This window comes from Anser cygnoides, chromosome Z (genome assembly GCF_040182565.1).
Source record: "Anser cygnoides isolate HZ-2024a breed goose chromosome Z, Taihu_goose_T2T_genome, whole genome shotgun sequence".
Taxonomy (NCBI): Eukaryota; Metazoa; Chordata; class Aves; order Anseriformes; family Anatidae; genus Anser; species Anser cygnoides.
The window spans coordinates 10,527,539-10,546,597 of record NC_089912.1 but is presented as its reverse complement, the minus strand read 5'-3'; positions in this window follow the sequence as shown (position 1 = coordinate 10,546,597).

The window sequence follows — 19,059 nt, the reverse complement described above, 5'->3', positions numbered from 1 at the left end:
GCCACACTAATTGCTAACTGCACCACCTTTTCTGACCTCCACCGGCCTGGGGCTTGGAGGAGTCACCGTGGTGGTCCCTGTCCTTGTCACATCCAGCCTGAATTGCTGGGACTTGTTGTGCTAGGGAATTTCTTGAACATCACTTTGCAGCAGAAAATACCAGAATAACCTTTCCTCTGATTACTCTTTTAATAGCACATATCTCACTCTGCTGTCCATTTCTGGAGGCAGGTCAAGGTGTTAATTGCTCTTAGCTAAGAGCTCCATTACCTAGCAATCTCTTCGCTTTATTCATCCTCTTAGAGCAGCTGAATTCTGGGGACTGCTCTTTCCAGCTGCTGGAATTAAATGCTGCAGGCTCTGAGGCAGCTAATGTGAAATGCGTATGCATCAGTATATCATCTTTTCTCAAAGCAGAAATATTTTATGGAAATTAACCAACTTTGAACAAGTTTTTCAGCAAGTGCATCAGCTAAGGATACATGAAATGAAAACTGATCTTTTTACTGAATCAGGCTATCTGGTGAAAATTTTCAAAATCCCCTCCCACCAAATTTAGAAAAAATGTCTGAGAACTAGGAAACTATGAAGAAATGGAGCTGTCATCTCAAACTCCACTTACACCACTAGTCCCGTGCATGCAGCCAACACCGGGTGTATGAAGGATGCTCTGATGTGAGCCAACTTCCCTCAAGCAGGATCCTGAGGAGGCTGTACAATGAGAATTGGGGGAAAAGCAGTTTGGGAAGATTTTCCTTCACAGACAAGAACTGAGTCTGGCAGGCTTCAAGGCACCTGTTAAATGAAAGCTTCCATTAAAAAGCATTGCATTTAAACACAGTGAGTTAAATCACTAGTGGACATCAGAACGTTCTTATGTTATATCACGGAAAATAATTTTTGTATACTTGAGAGATGAGAGACAGTGACCTTATCAGTGAAGTAACACCTCAGGAGGAAGAATTAAAAGCATTTTGGCTCCATAAGCAATAAAGAAACATTATTTCTTTGATTATCAGAATATTTCTTCTATCTACTGGAACTTTTCCACAGGTCTCTAACACTTAAATTAAAAATATATGACCTCTTATTTGTAAAGTGTGCATCCAATAAATCTTGAGTTCTGATTTACAATTCTCACCTACATCCTGAGAGAAGAAATTTATTCAAATCAAACTTAAAAAGATAATCCACTTCTTAAATAAAAAAAGTATTTAAAATATGTTCATTTGTATGAACATGTATGTTGTATTCATTTTAATAAGTTTTTAAATTTTGCATGTGTGTTTCAAATATACACATTACTAAGATTTTAAATAGCTGCTCAGAAATCTCTATCTTAATGAGAAGAGACAGGAAGAAGAAAAGCCTAGCCACCTATTTCTTAATTTCATTTAAGAAAAACAGCATTCCTTGAAATATTTGCCCTTGCTACTCCCATTAGATGTTGTTTGAAAAGAGTCATTCTTCACATGTGGATATCTGTTTGAAAATTGCTCATAGATGACTCTGTTGCTTGCTTCATACTAGGGTTAAAGCTAAGCACACTTCTGTGCAGGTGAGGGAGGATGGGAATCACTATCCTATTGCACAGGTTTCACCTGTACTGCTTCCAGAATGAGACAATCACGTGTGAACATTGTCATTCATTGTGTTAGTTTTAAAAGTCATTATTTCTTTTTGGTCATGGGGACCATATTAACTGGACACCTGATGCACAAATCAGTGGAACTTATATTTCCCTGCATTTGTTAACTACATCCCATCTCAGCACATATCTTTCTGCTCAGCATACTAGAGAGAAACAAGGTGCCTATGCAATTTCGCTGCCTATTTTCTTTGGGGTTGGGGCCAGACCCAAGGCGGTGTTATAGCATCACTTTTCTTCCCATATCTTAAAAAAGCAGCATCCTTGAAAATGCTTTAAGTGTTGTATTTTGCACTGTTCACTCATTAATTCCTGTGGAAATTCCAGGGACTCAAAAAGCAGAAAAGAGTAGCTCAGCTGTAGGTATTTAGAAGATGGAACAGACTGCAGAGAGAAACTGAAGGACTTCCACCTTGAAAGGTGAAGCTCCTGCAGAAAAAAATCTCTGGCAATTGAAGATCAGGCTCCTGCCAGCAGCATTTCACCACATCACCATCCAAAAACCTTTCAGAGTTACTCTTTAGTAAGTTGCTCTTTAGTTAGTTGCTCTTTAGTAACTTTTCTAAAAAAAACTTTTTTTTTCTAAAAAAAAAACTTTATTTCTAAAAAAATTTTAGTAACTTTTTTAGTAATATTTCTTCACCTGAGTGATGCTGAAGAGTTAAGCAGAGAAAAGGGAAGGAAGACTTATTTTCTCTTTAACCTGATTTGCTGGGTATCACTGTAAAATATGACAGCCCTAACCAGCTGTAAATTTGTAAATATCACTATGTATAACCTTCTGTTTCCCACGTCTCACCATTACATTAGTTTGGAATGGGCATGCACTCCATTTTATAATGCACACAAAAGAAAACAATTTCTAAAATCCCCCCAAATGAATTACAACTAGATTAAAAAATAACAGCAATCTGCTTCATAGCTGGATGCTCAAGGCCTGTCTGTGGGTGAGATTGCAAGATACATCATAAACCAAAAAGCTGGATTCAGGCTGTACATTATCCTTTTCCCAGGACAAGATCTGTATTACTTTTCCACCATGTCCTAGATTTCTTCCACTGCATCTTTATTTTGTGTGATCTCTGGAGAGCATGATAGGACATTTTTGCTCCCGCATACTGGCAGTCCCACTATGTGCAAGGTTCAGTGGAATGAGTGTCTTCTCTGATTTATTAACAACATTCAAGAGCAGACCATTACTCAGGATGCAAATGAAAGCCAAGGAATTCACACAATCTGTATGCATGGCACAACCTGAGCAACAATTTGAAAGGACTGTAATTCATTTCAGCACTTGGCTGGAAAGATGCAGAGCGTCCAGGCCCCAGACATTGCCATAGAAAATGGCAGCAAGGCTCCTGCGGGATGCTGATGATAAATGGGAATATTTTCCTCTTCTCTGTGATGGCTGCGTGCAGGTCAAAAATTCTTTGAAGGCAGGTGGGTTTGTTTAACCTGTGAGAGATTACACAACTGTCTTTTCCAGGGGCGTATTGCAGGGATGTTTTGATGTGAAAACCACTGGAAAAACTTGTCTTAAGACCCTATGTTTTCAAGAATCATCAGCCAGGCACACTCACCAATAAATTATTCCTGTTTTTGGGGATCTCTTGACTCAAAAATTTGCTTTTTCTGCTGCTTTGGGAAATTCACAGTTTGGTGGGCTCATTTTAAACTGCCACAACATCACAGGCGACTTTGCAAATGCAAACCATGCAATGCATATTTAGAGTGAACAACAGTCTGACTGCATTTCAGCAGTATGGGCTGTGCACAGCTTTAGTAAGCTGTAGTACCTACATCACTTTTTCTGGCTCAGTAAATAGCAGTAAACATTGCTCACTTTGGGATAAAAGACAAGGGGAGTCTGACTTTGCAGTGGTTGCCTAAAACCTGCAGATTCTCATTTCCTTCTTCAAACCCAATCAGTTTTGCCTTGCAGCAGTAACAACTGCTACTGCTGATAAGTTTCCCAGGTTCATACAAAACCTCCCCTCATTGGCAGCCTGGTTAAATTGTCTCTCTGCAGAAGGAGCTGTCATTTGAGAAGCTCACGCTCAGCTGAAAAGCTCAGTTCCAGTTTCATCACTCCCAACCGCCAGCGGTCTCAATTCAGAGTATTAATACTCAGTGTGTGCCTAGTGAAAAGCAGCCTTCATTTTGCTGAGAAAGACTCATTACTGCAGCCCCCGCCTCATCTGCGAAGAAGTGGGTATGGCACATAGGCCTGTTTGTTTTCTTTGTGCTTAACAGTTCAGTTTGCTTGCTATCCCGCCTTCCGTTCTCCCCAAATTTTCACTTTCCTCTACCACCGAGGAAATATAATTTGCTGTGTTTTGCTCTTGTCCTGCTGTTTTTCCTTAAATCTGTCTTCGCACTTGTAGATCTGAGACATCAGCTTCTCCCACTGTGCTGCAAGCCAGGCATAGGAAACTCCACAGCCAAGCAGGAGGTCTTCCTACTCAGAAGACCAGCATGACAGGATCTGTCCAAACCAACAACTATTTTAAAAATATAAAAAGTTTCAACTTATGCTCAAACTGCAAAATTAAAGCCAAAGAGCCTGTACTAAGGAGGTAACTGATCTCTGGTTTCAGACTCTTTCTGAACAAGGCCTGTACAAAGTTACGAATCTTTTCTGTGTACAAGCAGTATGAACCACAATTCGTGCTCTTGACCTTATGAAGGCAGACAGCAAAAGATTCTGAAGTCCTGAATTTTCATGTTTTCATAAAATTGAAAAAAACAAAACAAAGCAAAACAAAACAAAAAAACAGAGCTCCTCACCTCTCCACATGTGGCTGCTCTCCTGTCATCCTGTCACCACTTGAGGAAAATTCCAGGCTGTGTTGGAGCACTACTGCATGTGCTCATGTAATGGAACTCAAAGGCAGCCAGTGCCAACCATACCGTAAGTATAAAAGACCTGTTTAAAAAATTGCCTGCTGCAAAGTGATGTAACAGAAACAGCAAATTATTATTATTATTATTATGGGATGAACACCAGCATAAATGCAATAATAAACTGTTATTTTTGTTGATGGTGGTAGTTTTTCCTAGGGTTGCCATAGTTACCCTGTGGACAAAAACAGAAAGAAAAACCCGTGCCTAAGGGGAATTTCATTGTGAAGTCTTTTTAAGTCTAAAATTGATAATATAACATCAGGTTTGCCACAGTGAAACTAGAGGTTTAGTACTGATGCATTTTTTTTCTCCAGACTGGAACTATCTGTGGTTTCAGTGGTCATCTCTGAGGGCTTGGGGGAGGCTTGTCTGTAACTGAGACAGACCAGTTGTAGCTACCTGCTCCAGACGAATTCCCCGCCTCGTGGCACTGACTGATCTGGTGGTCTTTGACAAAAAAACTCACACCATTTAACTCTTTTGGCTTGCTGAGTACTTTGTGGACCACATGTGCTCTTCCCTGACACAGAGGAGGTAGATTTCCCTTACACATGCAATACACACTTGCATAAACATGCTCAAAGTGTAGCAGTGACTAAAAGAAAAACACAAAGACCCAGCAGCTGTATGAGGAAGCACAAGGCAAGAGCCTCTGCAAAGACCACTAGAGGCAGAACTGGCTTATTAAATACAGACTTTTACTCTTTTATTTTCCCTGCTTTTTCCTAGCTCTTTCTTTTTCCACCATTCAGGCACTCAAGGTTTTGAATCCCAGGACTTCTGCATACAAGCAAGGACCTAGAAGCACCCAAGTTTCAAGGCTTCTGGGTGTAGTCTCAGATCAGCTTAAATTAAAGTCTAGGAGGAAGCCTTCCATTACCAGACCCGGTCTTCTTCCCTGCCATAAGAAGACACGCTAACTAAAGGGAGTCAAAGATGAAAGTGCTTGAAGAAAGGGTGATAAAGTACTGGCCCCCGTGTCTCAGTCATCCTTTCATGTACAGTGCATCCATCATACTTCCTTCTGTTCTTCTGTCTGGATCATGACCACTGGTGTGTTTCCTCAATGCAGAGGAAACAGTTTATGTACTTCACTAACAGTAAGTGCTGCAGTGTTTCTGTACTTCTATATTTATTGGCTATCAAGCTTTATGCACCCTAAGCTTCACAGCTACTGTGTAAGTCAAGTTACACTAAGGAGTCAAAAATGTAAGCATGAATAACCTTAACAACAAGAAAACTGACGTATGCATTAAGCTAAAGAATTATCTATGAATTAAACTATTGATTAATTATAGGGTGATGTATTTTATGCAATAGCTATTTATACTGCAAGAGCTGATGACTGAAAATATGGAGAAACAGATTTCACCACCATGGCCAGATAAACAAAGAGCAGTGTTTGGATGCGATGGTGCTTTGCAGAAGGGCAGGATGAGTGATGCATAAACCATTCTCTAGAGATGTTTGCCACCTTTTAAAAATCACTAATGGAGAAGCTTCTTTGACCTTTAGAGGTAATCTATTCCTATGTGTATTATCGGCACTTTCAGCAGCAGTAGTTTGAGCCCTTAGGAAAAGATGTTTCCCTCTGTCTTTGCTGAAGGCTGCTGCACAGGAGAAGGGACCAGAAAGAGCTGTCTGGACCTATGCGCAGGTAGGTGCATCACCAGCCTGCCTGGCTGGGCTGCATTTTTCATGTTAATATTATGACTACCTTTTTCTCAGCCACCACAGACTCCCTGCTCTTTTCTGCAGAACAAGTCTCTGGCCAATTTCCTGTGCTTTATTTGTACAACTCATCTTTCTTACTATGTGCATTATGTTGCATTACTCTCTATTAAATTATACTGTATTTTTAAGATCCTCTTTGCCATTTATCAAGGCCATTTTAAGTGTCAGGTGTCTCTCATTACTTGTCCTGCCTTGGCAAGTTTTGTATGAGCACAATGAATAACTCCCACCACCCAATAACTCCTTCCCCCTGCAAGCTGCCAATGATGTTGTGCCTGCCCACAAACAATTCAAGCTGAGCAGGGAAAAAAATAAAATTATTATGAATGCAAAAAATTTTGTCATTAGGTTATGACCTAATGATGGTATCCTCTCTTTAACAGCATACACCTGAGGAAGAGTAGAAGAGTAATGCAAGAATGTTGCATTGCTTTCTCAAAATCTGTCCCAGACCACTAAGGCCAATTTTAGGCTCAGGACCTTCATGTCAGAAACAGACTTTGTGTATAACAAACCTTGGATTTCTTTTCAAGAATGTGTACATTTGGGGTTGATAATTCCTATGTGTTTTCCTACAGCAATATCAAAGGATGCTGGTTTCAGCCTTGAAGCCCATCTGAAAAAATTCTTCCCTACCTCCTTTTCTTGACCCTGTCTCATGTTTTTCTAGGTCATCTGTTCTGCCCTGCAATTACTTGAGGTATTGACTATACAGAGAAGAGAACTGACCAAGATTAAAAATAATCTATTTTGGAAGCAAATGGTGAAATTTTAGTCTAATAAAGTAAATTGCCAAGGAAATATAGATGTCAAATTTGGAGAGGATACTGAAGTCACTTACAAAATATTTAATCTGTAGAGGAAGTTATTTTCTCCCTATTAATTGAAAGAATGTAGAAGGCTCATTATAGGAGAAATGAAGGACAGAAGTGGAAAATGAATTATGGAGTATAACTATCATTTGTCATTGCAGCTGTAGAGATTTTGGAGCCATAATTTTTTATCTGTAGTTTCCCATGGGTTTCCCGCTAGCATTTAAATATTTCTTCAAAAGGTGTTTCTACAAAACTGCAGCCTATAAATGTATTAAATCAAGGTCCTAAAGCATGAATGTCTGATGAAACTGTATTAAGAGATGCTGGAGGTGATCAAGGCAGCACATACATTGCAAAAATGTCAGCAATGTAGATGGCATATAGAAACCTTGTAGCTAAAGCCTACTAAAGACAACTTTGGTAAAAGAGAGATCTGTTTTCTTGGCTCAGTGGTTACAGGATCTTTGGTCCCAATTCAGATCACAGCACTAAATGACAGGGATGTCACTCAAGAGATATTGACTTCAGATTTGGTAGTTTTTTCATGGATTCTGGATGTCCCTCTGTGCTTAGCACAACTTTCCCCACGTTTCACATTTTCAGAGAACCTTTACTTGGTGGATTTAATGGGACCTCTGGGAAACCTTCTGCAAAATCGATGAGCTGCCAAAAGGGATTTCGTATGGGTATAGATCAGTGGGCATTTCTGCTCACACAGGGTGTATCGACAGCTGCTCAGGCAAGGCAAGCAGTAAGCATGAGGTTGGCTCTGACCTTGCTGCTGTCCATGCTAATAGGCAGACAGCTATTGATGTTGGTGCTGCAAGTTTGGAACAACTTTCTCTGCAAGCACACACGTGCCATGGGAGCAGAACCACTGGCAGACGCTGAAGGAGACACCTAACTGCACATATCAGCTCAGAACAATGCAAAAACAAAATTAAAATATTTATCTACATACTTTAGAAGTGATGTTTCAGTGCTGCATGACATTTTAGCAGTTTTTCTTATGAAAATGTGACTGAAGTCTTTGATCCATGATGCTTTTCTGAATTTGCTAAACCAGATAAATCATACATCAAATCTATGAGAACTGCCCTAATAGAGAGCATTTCCTCTGTATTTTGCCCCTGGTATGTATTAACATCCTTATTTCTTTTATCCTCCTTTTCACATGTGTGATTAAATACATCATTTCGTCTGTGACACATTCCAGAAAATACAGTGGGCCTTTCCAGCTCTTCTGCCAAGATTCAGACAGCAGCTAAATAGAGGCTTAAATCCTTCCTTCATTTATTTCCATGTGTCTCATTATTTTTCATTTTCATATACTCATTATTTTTCATTTTCTTATTTGCAGAGAACCTGTATTTGTAACAGAATCACACTCTTTAGGCTGAGATTTTCATAGGTATGTTGTTGAACACCATAGAGAACCACTCTTCTATTGAAACAAAAACGATAAAAGAATAGCTTTACTGTTTTTTCATGTCATCTAGTCTTTATTATTATTATTATTATTATTGCAGGGATAGGAATGTTTTGGAATAGAATGTCAGAAGAAACGCAAAGAAAGTAAAGGAGCTTCACAAAGACCACTTAGAGAAGTTTGATGTGATGGAAAAGAAGGAGGTAACCCAATGTAACAGGAGATACGATCAACATTCATCTAGTGGAGGGCTGAAGGGATGCATTCTCTTTTAAAAATAAGTCAATCATATTGTCCACGAGGGAAGTGCAGGCTACCCTTCACCTACCCTTTTCAGCACCATCATAAGAGGGTAACTAAGAAAATGAAAAAAGCCTTTTCTGTTTTACTTATAAGGCCCCTGCACAACCTCTCCTTGGCTGAGTATCACACCCCAAGTAATACTGTGGAATAGCTCAGGGTCTCACAGCTTTCCCTCCATCTACTTCGAGTTTGCAAGTATTTGTTTTCTTCTTAACGAATACAAGCTAAATCCTAGCATCTCAAGGGCAAGCTGTTTTTTCCAGTCCCTTATCCTGCCATCCTCCTACAAGCAGGACCAGCTGTGGTCCCGGCACTGGATGTAGTCAGACACTTTCTGGAGGATGCAGGAGAAGGAGGTATCTCCTGTGCAGCCTGCCAAATCTGTAATGGCTCTGCAGTGCTAAAAAGAGATGTTGTTTTTACGTCATCAATGGCAAACATGAATTCACTCAGGAAGATTATCTGTTATTTGAAAGATGACGTTTTATATGGATACCACTCAGAAAAGCATTAAAGCAGAATCTCGCCTAAAAATTTCAACACATTAAGCTAGAGCTACAAGAGCATGCATAACCAGCCATACTGCAAATATTAAATACAAGTTAATTCTCTGTTGAGCGCTTGTAGTGACATAGTCTGTAGCATTTCCTTGAGTAAGTGAAAGTAACCTTGGGATGTATTTCAGTTAAAAATAAAGTTTTACAAATACTTCTGTATGTTAAATGTTTCCCATTACATGGTTCATTCAAAGCACTTAACAACTCTTCAAGTCAATGTTGGTAGTTACATTAGAACAAAAAATCCTCAAGGAATAAGCTGGGAAAATGTACAAGTGAAAAACACATCTGTCTTGTTTTAACTTCTAACCTGAGATCTGGATTTTCTAATTCTTCTTTTTCTGAGAAGTAAAGGCAAGAAAAAGATAGAAAAGATTCTGCAGAAGCATATGTCTCCTTAAGAACAAAAGAGTGTCCACTTGTGAATATGCCTGTTTATCAGTGTCCAGGTATAAAAATGACAAAATGTAAGAAGAAAATAAAAAACACAAGCATTTCTTTATATTTTCTGTGACATGTTGTCTGGCTTAGGCCACACTTTGCAGGGTTGGAAAAAGACCAAAGAGATTCCAAAGGAAAATATATTAAAACGCAAGATATTTTTATAGACTGTAACTAAACCCAGCATACCTTGCTAGCTTAACTCCGACCAGATGCAGGAATAGACAAAAAAATGCAAACTGTTTTGATTCTACCTCATCCCTTTATTTTCCATTTGCAGTAAATACTGTATTTGGATGAGATCACCAGAACCTGAGATTACTGTTCAGGGAATTTCACACAGAGTGTGTGTGTGGAGGGAAATTATCCTCACTGACCACCACATGCACCATGGAGAGGGTCCTGTCACAACTTCTGTGGTGTGCTCACACAGGCTGAAGACCCTGGGGGTGCAGCAAGAGAGACACGGGAACAAAGAGAGGGCTCTCGTGTCCGTGGAGGCATTCTGCCCAGCCGAGCGATGGGGAACTTGACAAATTCATAAAAAAGGAAAATAATACTTTAAGATGCTGATACGGCATACAACACATTAGTGTTCGTACAGCCCTGGGACCCCTCAGTGTTTTCTCTGTACAGACCGTTAATAATTACCTGTTACATAGGGTTGGGAGAGCCCAGTGTGCCCTCCTCAGTGCTGCCACCTGCAGCAGCTGTGATGAGGGCACCATGCTTCAGCACCCTGCTTATTTCACAATTTTAGTTTGGCACCGCTAAAATGGCTGGAAATATGGAAGTAATGTTGCTTTCCCTGTTGTTTTTCCTGTCTCTGTTGTTTTTCAGAATAAGTCATATCTACTTTTCTTTTTTTTTTTCTTCTTTATATTTGCAGAAAAACCTAAATGCTGTACAACATAAGAACCAAGTCATCACCCCAAAGTAGATATCACCTTAATAAAATATCTTAATTGGAATCACTTAACCATAATCATTGTATGAGGCTAATTCTCATACAATATTATCATTGGCCATAATGCAGATTAATAAGGGATAATTTCAAGTAAAAAATCAGGAACTCAGAGACTGATTTTGCTCATTGATTTTGCTCATTCAATAGTCATTCTTGACTCATTGAAACTAAACGTTTTCAACAAAAAGAGTCAGTTTTAATGTACTTTCTATTTAAAAATATTAATCAGAATTTAAGATTGTTGAAGTATGTTGCACAGATATTTCTGAATGGAAAACTTTTTGTCTTAGATATTTTGTCATAGAAAAAGTGAAGTGGATCTATACAGAAGTATATAAAGGCTAGCATTACAGTGAAATATTCAGAATTAGTTTCATCATTTCCACTGGTTTATGTCTATTTGATAATATCTTCAGCTCACGGATATTTCCACATATTTTAACATCTAATGGTGATTTTGCATGGGAATATCTTTGGACATGAAAAAATTGTTCTAGACCATAAAATCTCATTTTTGTCCTTTTGTCATAATATTACTTCTATTTATCTGGACTGTTGATACTAGCTTCAAACTAAGTGTATGAAATAAGGCCTCAGCTTACATCACAGCTAATATTCCATACTCAGAAGATGCAGCTTCCACTTCATATAAAAATTTATTTTTCACAAAATTGTATATAATCTTTGAGAACACGGTAAACAGGAACTTTTATTCTAAAATAGTAGAAAACTGTCCAGTGATTATGCAGCTGTCATGTTGGTGATATCTGCAGATAGCTAAGTTTATTTACTAGGTTCCTCTTTACAGACTGCATTCAGTAGCTTTGTACAGAAGAATTCAGATCAACCTGTAATTACAAGTTTCCTCAGCATTGAGGCACAAGGAAATCTTAACAATATTGGAGCAAAGTAAGAAATCATTGCTGAATGAAATTCCTTTACCAGGTATTTTCTGTCAGCATCAGATCAGCCATGCTATTTGTAATTAAATTATCATCTAAGACACAGTGCTAAAGGGGAAAATCAAACAAACAGGCAAAAACATAAAAACAGCAACAACAACACTTACTAATTGCCAGTGATTCAAACCTGTCATGCATTTATGACACATGTATTCCATCTAAAATATTTCATTTTGCCACCCAGTTTCACAGGTTCTACCTGGTACGGTGGAAGGATGTTTTGTCCTTAATAAATTGATATTTTTTCTGTTTTCACAGTAGTTTCTCAAGGACCAGGGAAAGGCATGTTCATCTGTTAATGGGCCTTGTGCTTCCCTCTGCTGTACAACTAAGAGAAAAGCATGTGTGTATAGAAATTGTTCCTCAGATCTTTATATTATTATGGGCCTATCTTGAGTGTAACTCACTAGTGTCAACATTATTTATCAGACAAATCCTATAAAAAGGTAAAATTTTGGGGTGGATTAGACATTTAGTATTGATTTTTTATTTTATTTTTGACTTTTTACAATTATATAATATTCACGTGGGTCCTGGTCTGTTTGTTTGTTTTAATATTTTGCTATTGCCAGAACTTTTCTGTTTCTCCCACTCCCTTTTTACTCAAAATACAATGTTTATGACATTAATAATTTTGCTTTTCTCATCAAAAACTCCTCAGTCACAGTTTTTTTTCAGACAGCTTTGAGGTTTATCTGGGAAATCAGAATTGTAGGATGGCATATAGTGGCTCCAGTTCTTGTTTTTTTCCATTGTGCAGCTGATGGCGACTTAGGCAGTGATGTTTTGGCAAAGGCCCCCTCCATAGGCTGGAAATGTCTTTGGAAGGAACAAGAGTGTGGAAACAGTGACACTGCATAGCCTGGAAATGGGATTTGATTTATGCTGACGTGCTGTTATGCCAATGTTTTCTGAGTTTATGACCGTGTTATGACTGCTGCTCTAGAGAGGAGACATTGGTGTTGGCCAAAATAGAAGAAACTGAAGAAATGTCCTGAGAAGCAGGGTGTTTCAAGATTCACAGTTCAGTCTGTGGATTTTTATTTTATTTATATATTTTTTTTGTGACTCCCTTAGCTTCACAGACTTACTGTTGTCTACCAAACAGCTGTTTACTACTACATTTACTACCACGGCTTCTTGGCGCAGACTCTTGCCAGCTCTCCTCACTGCCCCATGCCTCTGGAGAGGGGCAGGTGTCTTGTCTCCACGCATGACATTCCTCAGTGTGTCTGAGCAAAATGTGCATACTTGTCTGTCCCAGCCTGCAGGAAAGGACTCCGCTTGCTCAGCCAGAACTGAATGTGAAGACAATTAGTACTCAACACCAAAGCTGACTGCTGTTATTCTCACTCAGTTCAGCCAGACCAAAGCCCTTTCCGTGAAATCAGCCGCTACCCAATTAATTTCGAAAAGCATGTGCACAGTTCGCTGAGATTCACAGAGAACATATAGACAAGTAATAGGGTCAGGAGGTTGTGCTACCCAAATCTCATGGGGGTGGTGTTGTGAGTGACTGCTGTGAGTGTTGCATGTGGTGGGGAAAGGGCTGGGGGTCATTGTGGAAATTTATCTCCCTAAATCATGCTTTGGGGAGCCAGACAGTAATCTAATAATCACCTCTTCACTCTCTGCTATGGACATAGGTCTTCCTCACTCAGATTTAGCAAAAGCCCGTCCCAGCATAAAGGACACTGGAGGGCAATCATGGAAATTCAGATTCAGATACTTCCCAAAATCCTCACCTGCACTTGGGATGGCACCTGGAAACATTTCTGGAGTGGCAGAGTTGGCTTTAATTTCATGTAAGTGTTTCCTTGTCCAACACTTTTTGCCAGCATCCCACGGCATCCTGCAGCCTCCCAGCTGGGAAGATCACAGCACTTGTGCACATTATTGATGATGCTTGAACCATTCACTGGGACAAAGGTGTTGAAGCCAGAGCATCCAACAGTTTCTTAGCTGGCAAAGATGAATAAAAAGTCCAGTGGAAGAAGCTCTGACCTTCAGGTTTTGCTTGTGCTGAAACCAACAATTTCTGTATTCCCCAGAAAAAGCAGAAAGAAGTTTCCCGTGCAAATCAGAGCATCAATGTGGCGTGAGGATAGATTCATTTATAAATAGAGAACAATGTTTAGAAAACCCTTCCTATGTAAAAAGCAATTCCTTGCATTTACTTCCAGGCCGCCAAAGACCCCTCTCCTAAACAAAAGCACCTGAGAAACACAGCCAGAAAACTGGCAAATCATTTCACCTGTGCTTAATTCTGGTTCACTACGGGAGCTGCTTCTTTGCACTGTATGGAGATGATTTCTATTAACAGGCATATTCTGTATATTAGTCTGTGTTTATTTTTACACCTCCCATGAAAATATCTGGGATCCTTTAAATTCCCCCCAGAGATAACCAGGGCCACAGCCAAATGATAAGAGAATCTTTGTCATGAAGCTATGTTCAAAACGCTGTTTTCTGGGAGAGAAATAATCATATAGATACAAAAAGAAAAAACAAACAAACAAACAAAAAAAAGCACTCTGCCATGATTCCTGTTGCAGTATAACATGCCAGCTGTTGAAACTATCAGCAGAAATATTAGCTCTCTGCACCCTCTCATGAAAGTTCTCCAGAATTACACCATCACAAATCCACAGGACATCTGCAGTAGGGAAAATAGCCGTGATATTTGCTCCTCTGATACATAAACACACCAGACAAAAATGCTGAAGAACTGGTGCTGTCAGCAGCTGTGGAACATGAGAAGGATTAGAAATGGGGGAACTGAATGAATTGCTCAATCCTTTCCTTGGCACTCCTTTCCACAACTGGCTTAATCGGTGCTTCAGTATGTGGCTGAAACAGAGCTTTACACACACACGTATACACCCACCCACACAGGCACACAGACACCTGCAGCAAGATAAACATCTGTCTGTCTATCTATCTATCTGTCTATCTGTCTATCTATCTATCTATCTAATCTCAGAGTTTCATCCTTTGTCACACTCTGCGGTATGCAGAGGCAAGTGCTGGAGACTGCAGGATTATTTCTCATCCTAAATGTTTTTATTGACAGTAACAGAACCGAAGCTCAGGAGATTTTTCTCATGTATCAACCTACATTTATTTTTTTTTTCATGATTTTATCCATTTACTCTTCCTTATGCTACTTTCAACCTCTTTTCAGACTCCTTTCCACCGTTTGATGTTTCATTCTTATCCTTTTTTTCTATACCTTCCCCTCTCTGGTCGTCAGCTGAGCTATTCTGAGATTTTTTTTAAAATTTTTTCCCCCCACCTGACACCAAATCTGCCAACACAATAATAATTCTCATTATTTTTCCCCTAACTGCCTTCTTTTCAGGCCAAATTCATAGCTGGCAAAGCTCCAGTGAAGCTGTTATGTCTTTCAGCTATGATTTTCTGAAAGCAAGGTGGGTAAGGTATGAACCATAAATGACTTTCTAAGGAATGGACTGCAGCAATGAATTACAAGGCAAATCTTTTGTCTCTCAGGTGAAGCAGCTTTGGAAGGTCTGATGAATTTCCTGTCATGGAGATTAATTCCCCCACCTCAGAGGGGAAGCCCTGCTGGTCTTCACAGGCCCACCTGAGGTGGGGGGACCCCTCCACGGTGACATCCTGCTGATGTCCACAGCAGGATGCAGGGCATCGAGGATGCTCTGTGAGGCTCAGGGTGCCATGATTAATCATGATTATGGGGAGAAACTCCACAGGCATGATACATTAGTGAAGGACACTCACACCTTCCCTACAAAAAAACACCAGGAATCTTTTCATTCCCTCCCACCACTGCTCTTCAAGGAACTGCACCAACTTCACAAATCTTGCTCCAGGCTGCTCTTGTCACAAAGCAAGGAAAGAGAGAGAGAGAGAGAGAGAGAGAGAGGTGACTCTGGGTTATCTGCAAGCGTAAGAACATTTTATACTACTTTAGAATTTATTTTAATGCAGTGCGCTCTTTAAATGTGTGCTTCAAAGCAGCATCCTGGCATGTTTTGGTGTAACGTTGCGTCATCATTGTCAGTTATTTTCCTTTCTAGGTACACAGCTCTTGTTCATCCTGGCTATGATTTTTTTGCTTGTCCTGTTAGGCTCATTGACCTGAGGTCCTGCAGAGAAGGAGCAGGAGGGGAGTGCTTCCTATCAAATGCGTAACACCAGGGCCATCGTGGCCATGCTGTTTGGATTTCTGCATTTAAGTATGAACTTTCCTGGTAGTTACGTGGTCAATTTCTCTCTGTGTCTTGGGTAATCTCTACAAAATTTATGTATTTGTGTTTCTCCAAAACACAGAAAGGACAGCAGGTTTCTTCATTTCTTACTTTTCTTTTAAAACCCATTCTATCTCCTCATAAATTACTGAGAAAATAGTATGTGGACACTTTAAATATCACACAGAATATTATGAAATGCGAAACAGACTCTTTCCTGAAGGAACCATATATACAGGGAAAGACTTTGCACATGTTAACATACTGTTATGAGACTATAACTTTTCCGGTAAGGGAATCCCTTTTGCTCTGGTGTTCAGAGGACACCAAAGAAATACCTCATTAGGGACAGTAAGAGGAAGAAAAGAGGGGAAGAGAAAGAGGGAAGGCAAAGGAGGAAGAAAGACAGTGAAGTAAGGGAGGGTGAGAGTGAGGGCTGGAGGGAAGGAGAAAAAGAAGGAAAGAAAAATCAGAGGTGACAGAGTGAGTGGGAAGAGGAGCCTGTCTGGGTGGCTTGGCGAGCAGGCAGTGGGGTGCCCAGCTTGTCCCTAAGGGTGGGGTGCAGGGTGGCCACCAGAGGCCGCTGCCCTTGTCCTGGAGCAGGGAGCGCTGCCTCCAGCACAGGCAGCTCAATCTGCAAATAGCAGCTGTAATTCAAACCAGGATCCACTCCCTTCAGCGTACATTGGCACATCTATAATTAGGAATTCAATGAAAATTGCCCCAGGGGAAATCAGAAGAAGCAGTTTTCAAATGGTAGATGGAGGCTGGAAGAACAGTGGGCTCTTAAGGAAAGGGAATGTGAAAAGTAGAGTACAGTAACTACCAGGAGGTGCTGTGACCTTTAAAATACTGTGTCTTAAATAAAAATGACCTTTAATCATAGCAATATAATCCCAGAATGACTCCGCTGCTCTCAGTGTCAATGCTTGTCTTCAACTGACATGAAATGGTCAACTGACTGCCCATTCTGCACATGCTTTTCAGTTAGAATCAAAGGTGAGTAAGACATTAAAACCTTCACTTAGTACCATACCATTCCCACTTTTCACTTAAAACAAGTTCCCTACAAATCTTAAAATTCAGATGGAAGAAAATATGGGTATATCTCATCATTCCTACAAATCTCTGGGCCTCGTCCTGAATTATACCTCATTAAGTGGAGTGGTACAGCAAGAGAACCTTCCATCCTCTTGAAAAATATTCCTCAAAGATTAAAATCTGTTTCCATTTCCAAATACAAAAATGTTATTTGAAAAACACTGGAAAATAATGTTTCTAGTAAATTATGTATATGTCAGTCAAAATATTACAATTCACTTTCTGTAATAAACAATTATGACTTATAATATACACTGTAGCACAATACATGACAACACATCTAAAGCAATACATTGAAATGAAGTTTTATCTTGTCAGCAGTTTCTTTTTGAAAACACGTTCCTACAGAATAGTATGCTTTCATGCAAGAATATTCAAAAAAAGAAACCTCTTATAAGTTATACTGTAAAACTCCAGTATTTGAATATTGAGTCTGCAAGAAGCCAAGAGTCCCACCACCATGGCAGTCAACAGAAGAGAAAAACACCTGTCAGTTTCCTGGAATTCTTCAGTGATTTTGTAGGGCTTGACCTGGGATATCAACTTTCTTTCCATAACATCTTCTTATGCCTTTGTGAGCATACATAACTGCTATAAAATGGGATTGCTTCTGAGCACTTGACTGTAAGCATTGATTTTACTGACGCACTTGCTTAGACAAGAAAGTAAAGGAAGAAATATACTGAATGCATAAAGAAATAGGATCAATGGTACATATCTGCAAGTGTAAATCAATGCAGGTTCATGAATGCCAAGACAGAGACACTGCCCCCTACCTTCAGTTCATGTCTATAGCATTAAACTTTGCTGCTGTAAATCCTAGCATTAGTGCTCGATACAAAAATCAAATCCATTTAAAAAATGTGAGTAAGTGATGGGAGGCATTGAGGCAAAGTTTCCTATAGATGAGGATGACTGATTCAGAGTAGTAAGTGTGAATAAATGCATTGCTAACGCATCTTGTCTGCTAATGCATAATGAAAACTAATGCCCATGGGTGGCAAGAGACAGATTCTGCATCAGGAGGCATTCAGATATGCTGAAATTGTGATATCTTTGTATAGTGTGAGAATTTTAACCGTTTAAAATCACAGCAGGAGCTACATTATTTCTTCCTTACATTTTTTCTAACTTATATTTTCAGAAAAAATTAAACATTGAATTGTGGTAAGGAGATTCTAGCTCAGTGAATAAAAACCACCCCTTGACACTCTCACTGACTCGAGTTGTTCATGTACAGAAAGATCAGAAATGCCTTTGCCATATTAAAATATTGATAATGATAAACGCCTCCATCTTTGTGATACCTATGGTTCATATCCAAAATTCCAAACAAGCTCAGGCTAGAAGTAGTTCTGAAGTCATAAAAGAAACCCCAGGAGATGGGAACTAACCTGGTGATTTGACCATCTGGATGTGCGTCCTCTTCAGGCCCTGATTTTTAAGGGGATCCATAACACACAGAGACGTCCTTTTCCATTGAACTCCTAGGAACAGGGCAACACAAAACAGGCACTACCTGGATCACCAAATCTCATCTCCTGCAAATGCACCGACCATGAAATAAGTATTTATTTCAGAAGGGACCAAAGAACATCATCTGGCCACTACACTGTGTGCTCTTGGCACTCAATAGCAAATACCTGTAGTAAAAATACAAGCTCCCAAGCCTCAGTTAACATCCCCCAGGAAGAGGCCAACAAGAAAAAAAATTAGCAGACCTGAGACAAAGGTTAGTGATAGAACATACAGTGGAAAAAAAAAATCAATTATGAAAGACTCAGAGCCACCATTCTTCCAAATTCCTGTACTTGAGTAACTGTTTGACACTACACTGTAATATGAGACTATACACAGCTTTGCATGTGGATTTGCTAATTTGTTCTTCCACTGAGCATGATTTCTCCATCATTTTGTAGTGAAACAAAGCAAAATCTGTAGCAAGTGCTGTTCCTTGTCTTAATGT